This window comes from Mustela putorius, unplaced genomic scaffold (genome assembly GCF_011764305.1).
Source record: "Mustela putorius furo isolate JIRA1106 unplaced genomic scaffold, ASM1176430v1.1 tig00000129_pilon_pilon_pilon, whole genome shotgun sequence".
In the NCBI taxonomy this organism is placed as follows: Eukaryota; Metazoa; Chordata; class Mammalia; order Carnivora; family Mustelidae; genus Mustela; species Mustela putorius.
Window position 1 is genome coordinate 51,007,289 of NW_025421290.1, and position 10,796 is coordinate 51,018,084.

Genomic DNA, 10,796 nt, shown 5'->3' on the forward strand with positions numbered 1-10,796 from the left:
AATTAGTATTAAACGGGCCCAGATGGGTAGTTGTGTAAGGACACCGCCCGAAGAAATGCCAGCTTCTCTGGAGGGGCGCGCCTCCAGCTGGGGCTTCCTGTTGTCCTCTCAGACCAAGTTCACGGTCAAAAGATACTGAACAGATGAGGAATAAGCCACCACAAGGGGAGACCACAAAAACTCTAATTTTCAGGCAGTAGGATTAATAGAGAAAAGATGTAAAATAATATTAATAAAATAATAAATTAATATCTAAAATAATAAATAATAAAAATATAATAAAATAATACATAAAATAAAAATACTAAAACCAAAAAAAGGATGACTGAGGTGAGAACAAAATATGATACTAAACAAATATAACTGCGTTTTGCAGAATCCTACGCTACCAGAGTCCCGGTACTGCTATGGATTTCAGTGTGTCTGCCACTCACCACGCCCCCGCTCCAGACAAGCCGCCCCATGGACAGTAGCTCCAGCAGCAGACCTGGACCCTCCCCACACGTGTCCCCACTTGGCCATCTTCCTCGACCTCGGCCTCTAAGATAAGACACGGAGAGAGCTGCTGCTTTCCTCCAGGGAGCCTGGCGGGGAGGAGGAGTGTTTCCTGCAGCACGACTTCCTGCTGGGTCACCGCCAGCGAGGGGGCATTTCTGGACAAGGTCAGGGGCCCCTCCCAGCGCTCCTTCCTTTACACCGCACTCAGCACAGAGGACGCGGCCTGCTTCGGACAGACGCAGCGTGGAAGGCAGATGCCACCAGACTGCCCGCCCTGGCTTTGGGGCTCCAATCGCTCCCAGACGTCAAAGCTGGAGTGGGGAGGGGGCGCTCCGCACCTGCCCCGGGACCCCCCCCTTCCCTGCCCCATCCTCTGCCTCCGCTGCTGCTGCCCAGGGGCTGCTCTTGTGCTGCCAAGCTTCCTATGCCCGAGCGGGGTGAGGTGTGGGGGACCCCTGGGGACTGATGGGGGGGAACCTGGGCTCCAGGGCAGAGGTGCAGCCAGCCCCGGAGCAGCCCCGGGCCTGGGCCTCCCCCCTTGGCGCCTCTTTCCCTGGCCCAGTGGCTCGTATTCCCGCCAGCTCGTGCAAAGGGACGCACCGCCATGTCCCCTGAGCGTCCATCCAGGTCCCGGCACAGCCAGCAGGTCAATTTCCAAATCCCTGCACCCCACAGCACCTCGTGCCCTGTGCCTGGAAACAGGCGTCCCTCTGGGCTGTAGAGGGACGCACCCCCACCCCATGTCCCAGGGTGGCCTCGCACAGATAAGAACATGGGTTCCTCCCTACCTGCAGGATGTGGGGCCAGAGCAGGGGTCCTGGGGAGCCTGCAGGCCCGGGCTGCCGCCAGAAAGTCCCTGCCCAGTCACCCGCTCCAGACCTTGACAAGCAGGTCCCAGCCCAGAATGCCTCAGGCTTTAAGGGCCCACGCCCTGCAGGGTCCGCTGCCCATTTCTGCAGCAGGGGGGCTGGGGCCCTGAAGACATGACAGTCTCTCTGTCTGGTCTGCTGAGCTGACACTGCACCTACCTTGTCTCCCCCGTGCCTGGAGATCTTGGGGCAAGTCCCCTCCGACGCAGCTCTTTCTCCCACCCTAGCACAGACCCGGGAGAGCCGGCTGGTGCTGCTCTGAGCCTCACTGCCTGGCCTCGGCCCAAACCCCACCCACCCAGGGTCCCTCCGTCGGTCCCTGGCTTTCCCCCACTTCCAAGGAGAGGCCCAGAAGCGAATCGGGTCCCTGCAAGAAAGCTCCCAGGAAGTGGTGGAATTGCTTGGCCATTCCAGATCCATTCGTGAGGCTAGAACCAGGCTGACCTTGCTCAAGGTCAGGCTTGTCTGGGCAGCGCACTTGAAGCCTGTCCACCCCATCCCTGCAGGAAGGACCCCAAACCCAAGGGCAGATGAAGGGGGCCTGCCAGGGAGCTTCACACTGAGGCTCTAGTCTCTGGTGTCCCCTCCCCTGGGACACCTGGCCCCTGCCTCCATCTGAAACCCCCCCCCACTGGGCCCCCTCTCCTCGTGGGAGCCTCTCAACTGTGGAGCACGATCTGTCACTGGCTTGGTCCCTTGATAAAGTCTTCTCAGCGGGACCTGAGGGAAGGCTTTTCTGGGGCCAGGGCCCCTCCCCTTTGGTGGCCCCATCCCGGAGGGGCAGGGAGCAGGCAGGAGAAGGGTGGGGACAGCATTCAAAGGCAGGACTGCCAGCGACCAGAGGCTCCAGAGAGAGCCCCTGAGACCAGGGGGCATCCCTGCCGAAACACCAGAGAAGGAGGGGCAGGAGGAAACCCCCATCATGGGCAGGGCCTGGCTCCAGCCCCGCCAGGGACCAGGCTGGCCCCCATGTCCAGGCGTGGGCCCCTGCAGGGCCGAACCCCCAGGGAAAGAACACCAGCCATGTGCAGGATCACACTGTCCCAGACACTGTAGCTGAACCCCGAAATACTGGGGTCACCACATTAAACAGCCCAGTTGGAATGTCACGTGCTCAGGCAAGTCCGCAGAGAGAGCGGGACAGGGACTGCTGGCTCCTCGGACCCGGAGGAAGGGGAAGCCCGGAGCAGCGGCCCCCCAAGGAGAGCCCCCAGTGCCTCCCCCACCCCGTAGCCCACCGGAGTGGAGCAGGGCGGCTCCTTCTCACCCTGCGTGACCATCCTCGAGCCACAGAAATCCCCGGGGAATCGGCTCAGGCCCAAGTGGACAGAAGCCACAGGTTCCAGACCTGCCCAGGGGACTCTCACATGTGGCCAGAATGGAGGTCCACTGGGGTCCCAGCGGCATGGAGGGGTCTCCCCGCAGCCCTGCCAGTAGGTCACCGCGGCGAGGACACTTTCACAATGAGGGAAACCATGGGCGCTGGAAAGTCAGCCCAGCTCACCTGCAGGTGCCAGGTGGTGGAAAGGCCCAGGAGGTTCTAGTTAAAGCTCATCAGGCCTCCCAGCCCCCACACAAGGGCAGGCTGCCAGGGAGGGCTCCATGCTCTCCTCGAGACCCCGGTGCTGCCTCGGGACCGGCTCCCACAGATGCTGGTGCCCGGCTTCCCCGGCATACTCAGTGTGGGGGCTCTGGTCCCCCGCGGGCTGGGGACCCCGGCTCTGTCCTGGCAAACCACGTCCTGATGGTGAGAGAGAGCAGATGTCTCCGCCGAACCAAAAAGCTCCGGGAGGGGCCCCCGGGTGGCTCAGTGGGTTAAAGCCTCTGCCTTCGGCTCAGGACATGATCCCAGGGTCCTGGGATCGAGCCCCACATCGGGCTCTCTGCTCAGCGGGGAGCCTGCTTCCTCCTCTCTCTCTCTGCCTGCCTCTCTGACTACTTGTGATCTCTCTGTCAATTAAATAAAATTAAAAAAAAAAAAAAAAAAAGAAAAAAAAGAAAAAGCTCCGGGAGACACCAGAATCGCTCCCTCCTTCCTTCTGGGACATAGATCCGAACCAAAGGCTCCCTTGCTCCTCTGGGTCTGCGTCCAGGTATGTGTTGGAAATGACCTTGGTAAGGGACCCTGTGTTTCACTTGGGGCAGATGGTCTCCCCTCAGAAGCCGCTCCCAGCTGGGGGGCGATCTGGAGCTCTGGTGCATTGGAATTGCCTGGAAAGCCTGGATGAGACCCGGCCCCCTCCCCCTGTGGTTTTGGGGTCCGTGGACGCGCCCCGAGTCGGCGGGGGTCATGTACAGCGCACGTGCGGAACTGCGTTCACTGTCCTTGATAGTGTGAGTCCTCTAACGTCACTTGGCGGATTCCGCATCTAGTGGTTTCCAAGGAACGTTGTGCTGTGGCCGCAGCTGAAAAGAACCTCTTCCTGTTAGGAATGGCTGCCTTGGCCAAATCCTGATTGGAGCCCCCCGGGCCCCACACAGGCGGCTCCGCTGACTCCTTCGGGGCTGCTGATGCCCTGAATGTGCCCGACTGTCCTTGACCTTTGTCTCCTCTTGGGGGGGACCGAGGGCACGTCTCTCCGCGCCCCTCTCTTCCTGGTGGGCAGCGGCAGGAAGACAGGCCCGCGTGCTGTGCCGGCCAGGACGACGGCTAAGTGAGGACTGGGGGCGGGGGGCGGGATGAGGAGGGCTTGTTTGCCAGCCGCTGGCCCCGGAAGCAGAGCCAGGTGGATTGTTAGGTGCTGAGGGGCAGCTGAGCCCAGGAGGGAAGGCAGGGCTCGCGGGCATTCTCAGCCCGAGAAGCGCAGGCGCTGCTGTGTCTTTGCCGTCACTCCCTGGTGCCCGCAGCGCGCACCCAGCAGATCTCGCTGTCAGGGGGTCGCTGCCCCTCGGCGGTGCCGCAGGCGACCAGGGTCAAAGCAGATGTCCAGGCCAGATCAGGGTCAGACCCTTGCCCCTGACGGCATCCAGGGATGGGCCGTTTCTACACGGACCCGTCTGCGAGCACGTGTGAGCAAAGTTCTAAAGTGCAGTGTATCGTACTTGTAGAACCAGGCCCAGGACGTGGGTGGGCAGCCGCGAACATCGACGCGGCGTGAGCCTCCCCGAGTCGCTCCCCCAGAAGCCCCATTGTCTCCCCTCCCCCCGTCGTCCCCACAGGGAAGCAGCTCGGTTCCTTCACAGCAGAACGACTGTCACCTGTCTCCGGCCGTCGTCCACAGGGACGCCTGCAGCATGAGCCTCCGTGCTGGGTTGTCCGAGAATGTGCTGCCGAGCGGGTGTGGCTCCTTCCTTCTGTTTGCTGGATCATGTCCCCGTGTGGGACAGTGGCCGACTTCTGTCCACCGCGCTGGGGCTGGCTGTTCGGTTGTCCGGCGTGAGCGCTGCGGAGCGTTCTTGGCCATGGTTTGGGGGACGCACGCTGCTTTCTGTGTCCTGCCCTAGGAGTAGGTGCACAGGGAAAACTAACAGTAGACTAAATGCTGTGGGACCCCACCAAGTAACTGAACTGCATCCCAGAGCAAAGATCAAGAATATTTACAGAATATAAAAATACCCAGGGCTGGGCGCCTGGGTGGCTCAGTTGGTTAAGCCTCTGCCTTCAGCTCAGGTCATGATCTCAGGATCCTGGGATAGAGCCCTGCATCGGGCTCTCTGCTCAGCAGGGAACCTGCTTCCCTCTCTCTCTCTCTGCCTGCCTCTCCGTCTACTTGTGATTTCTCTCTGTCAAATAAATAAATAAAATCTTTAAAAAAAAAAGAAAAAAAACCCAGGGCGCCGCAGCTCAGTTGGTCCCACATCAGGCTCCTTGCTTGGTGGGGAGCCTGCTTCTCTCTTCCCCTCTGCCTGCTTCTGCCCTCTGTCTCTGTCAAATAGATAAATAAAATCTTAAAAAATATATATCCAGGGCCAAAAAATGTAAACTTCATATCATCTGATTTCCCAGTATCTAGCAATCAACAAATAGGAAAATGGAGCCCATTAGGATAAGAACCGACAACCGGTTAGAACAGAACAATGAATGACGCAGATGGAAGAGGAGAAAGGACTCACATAAGGGGAAACGGTCGAAACCCCCCTATGAAATAGCAGAAATTGTGAGATTTAGTAAAAATTTAAAAAGAATTTTAAAAGATCCAGCTGTATGCTCCCTGTAAGAAACCCACTTTAAATATGAAGACAAAATAGCTTAAAAGTAAGAGGATGGAGGGCACCTGGGTGGCTCAGTTGGTTAAGCAACTGCCTTCGGCTCAGGTCATGATCATGGAGTCCTGGGTTCAAGTCCCACATCAGGCTCCCTATTCAGCAGGGAGCTGCTTCTCCTGCTGACCTCTCTCCTCTCATGCTCTCTCTGTCTTTCTCTCTCTCTCAAATAAATAAATAAAATCTTTAAAAAAAAAAAAAAAAGCAAGAGGATGGAAAAAATGTCATGTCCAATCACAGAAAAATTATGTGGCTCTAACAACATCCGATAAAATAGATTTCAGCTCTCTGCTCAGCGGGGAGCCTGCTTCCCTCTCTCTCTGCCTGCCTCTCTGCCTACTTGTGATCTCTCTCTGTCTCTCTCTCTCTCTGTCAAATAAATTAATAAATAAAATCTTTTTAAAAATAGATTTCAGAGAAAGGATTATTATTTTTAAGATTTTCTTCGTTTCAGAGAGAGAGAGCTCAAGGTTGGGGGGGAGGGGCAGAGGGAAAAGACTCCTCAGTCTCCCGACTGAGCGTGGAGCCCCGCACCACACGGGGCCGATCTTAGGACCCTAAGACCATGAACTGAGCTGAAATCGAGAGTTGGATACTTAACCCAGAGCACCACCCAGGCGCGCCCAGAGGAAGGATTATTATCAGACATAGAAAAGAGCAAAGAGGTGCATTCATCTTGAGACCATAACAGACATAAATGTTGGTGCATCTGTACGAGCTTCGGGAGATATGACGGCAAATGGAGCCCCAGACACAATGAGACCAACGCCCACTCGTTCACGTCTACCCTTCTCATCCCCACCCGCTCCCCTGCAAGTTTCCAGCAGCAACCACTAGCCCCTTCTCAGCCCTACGCAGATCTCAGCCAGGCGCCCTTTGGTGAAGAACCAAGCCCCAGCCACCCTCACCCCCCAAAGAGACTGTATTCCCCTGCTCCTCTGTCTTCAGTACCTACCGTGTTTATCAGCTGCGACCCACTGAGGCCTGGCAGGGACAGAGCTGGAGAGAGACCGGTGACATCTTGCAAGACCCCTGCCTCGGGGGAAGGCTCTGCAGACTCTCAGGGGAAGGGGGAGCCTTGCTCCTGCTGACTCAGAGGGCTCACAGGAATGTGGTCTCGAAGATTCTCAGCCTCGTCCCTCCCAACATCACCATCCGTGTCTGAAAGCCGCTCTGCTCCTGTCAGAGCCCCATCTTGGCTAGAGGAGGCCTGTCACATTTTCAGCTCTGCCACGCATGAGATCAGATCGTAGCTTGATGTCCAGCAGCCATTCAAAGTACTGCTGAGTGCTGAGTGGGTGCTGAGTGGGTGTCCCGTCGGCAGCCAGGGTCACCCCGTCAGAGCCCTCGGCATTCGCATGTGGAACGTTCCAGGGAAACCAGGCTGCTCACCAGCAGGCTCTCCTTGACCTCTTCTTGAGGGCAGCCTTGGGAGTGGGAGAAGCCTCCCCCCACATGGGGGGTCCGCCCCCGCCTCACCAGCCCTCATGCCTTCAGACCAACAGCCTGGGTCAGGACCAGGCACACCCAAGCAGGGACGCACCGTCTCTGCCCCCAGGGGACTAGGTTATATGGGGAAGGAGCTGCCATGTCTGGGAAGTATTGCCCGCCCCAGGGACTGGGGGGAGCCAGTGGGAAGGGAGCCGGGGCAGAGTGTCCAGAGGGTAAGAGGCATTCAGTGACGTGGGAGCACCCTCTCGGGATGCCATGGGACCAGTGTCCTGGTGAGGGCGCCCAGGACTGGTCCTAAAGCATTTCTGGAAGCTTGGCCACCCCAGTGGGCTGCTATGAACAAGACAGAGAGCCAGGAATGCACTTGGCATCACACAGGAGGCTCCGGGAGGGGAAACTGTTAGAACGGGGTTTTTTCATGATGCTGAGAAACCCATCGTCTGGTGTCTCTGTTCCCCAAGAGGCCCCAAAGGCCCCTCGCCAGTCCCGGTGCCAGAAGTCAGCCTCGGCCCACGCAGACGTTTTCAAGCTTGTGTCTTACTTCTCCGGCACCATTGGTAATGCTTTGCCGTCTGTGTTGGGGACACGGTGTGACTGGGAGCTGGGCTTCACGGGCCCGTCCGCCGTCTGCCGGCCCTGCTGGGTCTCGCTCGTGGCCCCTCTGTCCTTGTGCGCTTGCTTGTTTTCATGGAGCTCAGTGTCCTTCGGAAACTATTTGGAGAAGTAATTTGACATCCAGAATGAAGGCACTTCTCCTAGGAGAGGATCAGTGTTTGAACTGCCCAGCCTCCGTCCGGGATGGCTTTAAATGAAATGTACGGCTCAAGTTTTTTCTTTTGTTTTGTTTTCGGATTGCTTCCTTATATAATGTGATTTGGGTGGAGAATCCACATCTGGGGACCCTCCCCACCCGGCCCATGCCCAGAGCTCTCTCCCTGTGGTCCAGCCCTGGGGTGGGAGATAGGGCTGGTCCCTGAGCTGTCCCTGGGGCTCTGCAGCCCACAGGCATTGGCCCTGATCCCTGCCAGCCATGGTCCTCCCTGCTGGGTCAGGAACCACCCCTGGGGACACAGTCAGAACAAACAGTGCTTGCGGGGTGTCAGAGAGGAAGAGAAGGGGCTGAGACCCACCGGAATAGAAGCTCAGGAAGGAGACGGCCTGGCCATTCTCTCCAGCAGGTGCGGCACATGGAGGGAAGGCCCGAGGCCAGAGAGGAGGGAACGGACGAACGAGCCACTTCTTTCTACAAATATGAGGCATGTGAGGCCCTCCCTTTGGACTCCAGGCCAGAAAGTGTGTCAGCCCTAAGGAAGGACCAGGCTGTGGATGAGGCGTGTGGGGGCCGGGCTGGGAGGCAATCAGGGCTGCAGGCTGAACCATTCCCAAGAAACAGAGACCGCACCAGCAGCACTGATTCATTCCCTGTAATAAAACTAGGTCTTAAAAACAAAATCTGAACACAAAAAGACTCTTACACCTGGAAATTTAGATTTGAAAACTCTTCAGCATCTCCAGGGACAAAGGAAATACACAAACTGGCCGTCTGTTACACCATATGGTGGAGCTCCGGGCCTGAGCCTCGGGGAGAGGCTACTGGGCACGGGAACCCTTCCACGAGGTCCGGGCCACAGCATGTCTTAAACACAGACGTGCAGGAGCTATTCGTTTATTCCCCAGAAAGGAGAATGATGTCCAGGAGGACAAAAGGAAGGAAAAGGACAAACGACTTGACCACTTCAGACTGCCATGAAATGGAGGCCTGTTCGCTGCGGCCCGTTCCCGCAGCCCGGAAGCAGCAGCAAGTGTCCGTCCGCCCAGGAAGGCGTGGGCGACCGAGGTGACTCTGGGAAGACTGTCCCTTGGTTCTTGGCTCTTCTGACACCAACCAAGAGGGCTTCCCCACCCAGTAAGTCTCCAGTGGTATAGACAGCCACAGGCTGTGTTGGCCTTTAATTCCGACACTACATCTGACGGTAGCCGGGCTGCAGGAATCTGGGGCTCAGGGCGGGGTCCTCAGGGGGGCTGCTGGCTGGAGCAGCGGCACGGAGCCTCCCACAGGGCTGGACCTGCCTTATTGCTTGATGGCTGGGTTTCTGGGATAAATGCCCCAGGGACTCCTCCAGATAGAAGAGTCCAGACTTGACAGTATTGGCTTCCTCCTGGAAATCAGGCCGTCATGTGTGAAGTGGGCCCCCAGAACCTTCTCCCTGGGTGGGTATCACAGCCACCCAATTCCACACCCCGAGGCTCCCTCCCTGAAGCTTGAGCTCGCCTCCACCTCTGTCCAGGGAGTCAGAGCACTGCCAGACCCCTTTGGGACCAAGACAAATGTGGCTGGTCCTCTGCCATCAGGACACTTGCCAATGAGCAGACAAGACAGATCTTGGCCGAAGGGAGACTGTGATGTGCACTTCAGAGGAGAAAGTGAGCGTCAGACTTGGAAGTCTGAGCCACACCTCGAAGGAGGAGAATTTCAACAGATGGGAAGAGACCCCAGGGATGTGGAACAGGATGTGCAAAGATGAAATAATCTGTTTGAACTGTACGAATTTGTCATTTTTATTGGGGGGAAACATGTTCAAACTTCAGTAATTTCAGATGAGTCAACCTCCAGCAAGCACGTGGGCAGAGGAAGAGCCCGGTGCAGCCAGACCAGTGGTTCTCAAAATACATTCCATGGAACCCTAGGGTCCTGAGATCCTTCAGGGGACCTGTGAGGTCAAAACTCTTTCCACTATACTAAAGCATTGTTTACCCTTCTTGCGGCGCAGACAATTGTACCCATGGTCCAAAAGCCACAGTGGATAAAGCTGCTGGAACCTTGGCCCGTGCCAAGGCGGGGACAGCAAATTCTAGTACCCCTCACCATCATGCACTCACAGGAAAAAAAAGTCCATTTTCACTTTAAAAGTTACTGACAGGGGCACCTGGGTGGCTCAGTAGTTAGGCGTCTGCCTTCGGCTTGGGTCATGATCCCAGGGTCCTGGGATCAAGTCCCGCATCAGGCTCCCTACTCAGCAGGAAGCCTGATTCTCCCTTTCCCACCCCCCCTGCTTGTGTTTCCTCTCGTGCTGTCTCTTTCTATCAAATAAATAAAATCTTTAAAAACAAAAACAAAAATAAAATTTGTCTTATTTTTAAAAATAATAAAATAAAATGTGTTGATAAAAGGATAAAATAGTTACTTTTATTAAATCTCAACCCTGAGTACACAAATGTTTAATATTCTCCATGAAGAAATGCACGGTTCATCGCTAGCCCTTCTACTGCCCCATGAAAGGCAGTGGCTGCCCTGAGCAAAAGTACCTGTGGAGCCCACTGTTTGAGTTACAAGCTAAACTAGCCACTTATTCGACACAACACCGTTTGGGGTTTTTTGTTTGTTTGTTTTCTTTGTTTTTTTTTTTTAAGATTTTATTTATTTATTTGACAGAGATCACAAGTAGGCAGAGAAGCAGGCAGAGAGAGAAAGGGAAACAGGCTCCCTGCAATCCCAGGACCCTGAGATCATGACCTGAGCTGAAGGCAGAAGTTGAACCCACTGAGCCACCCAGGTGCCCCTGTTTTGTTTTGTTTTGTTTTGTTTTAAGATTTTATTTATTTGAGAGAGAGAGCATGAGCAGGGGCAGGGATAGAGAGAATCAGACTCCCCACTGAGTAGGTAGCTGGACACGGGGCTCAATCCCAGGGCCCCAGGATCATGACCTGAGCCAAAGGCAAGATGCTTCACCCACTGAGCCACCCCAGGTGCCCCTGGAAAACCATTTTTACTTG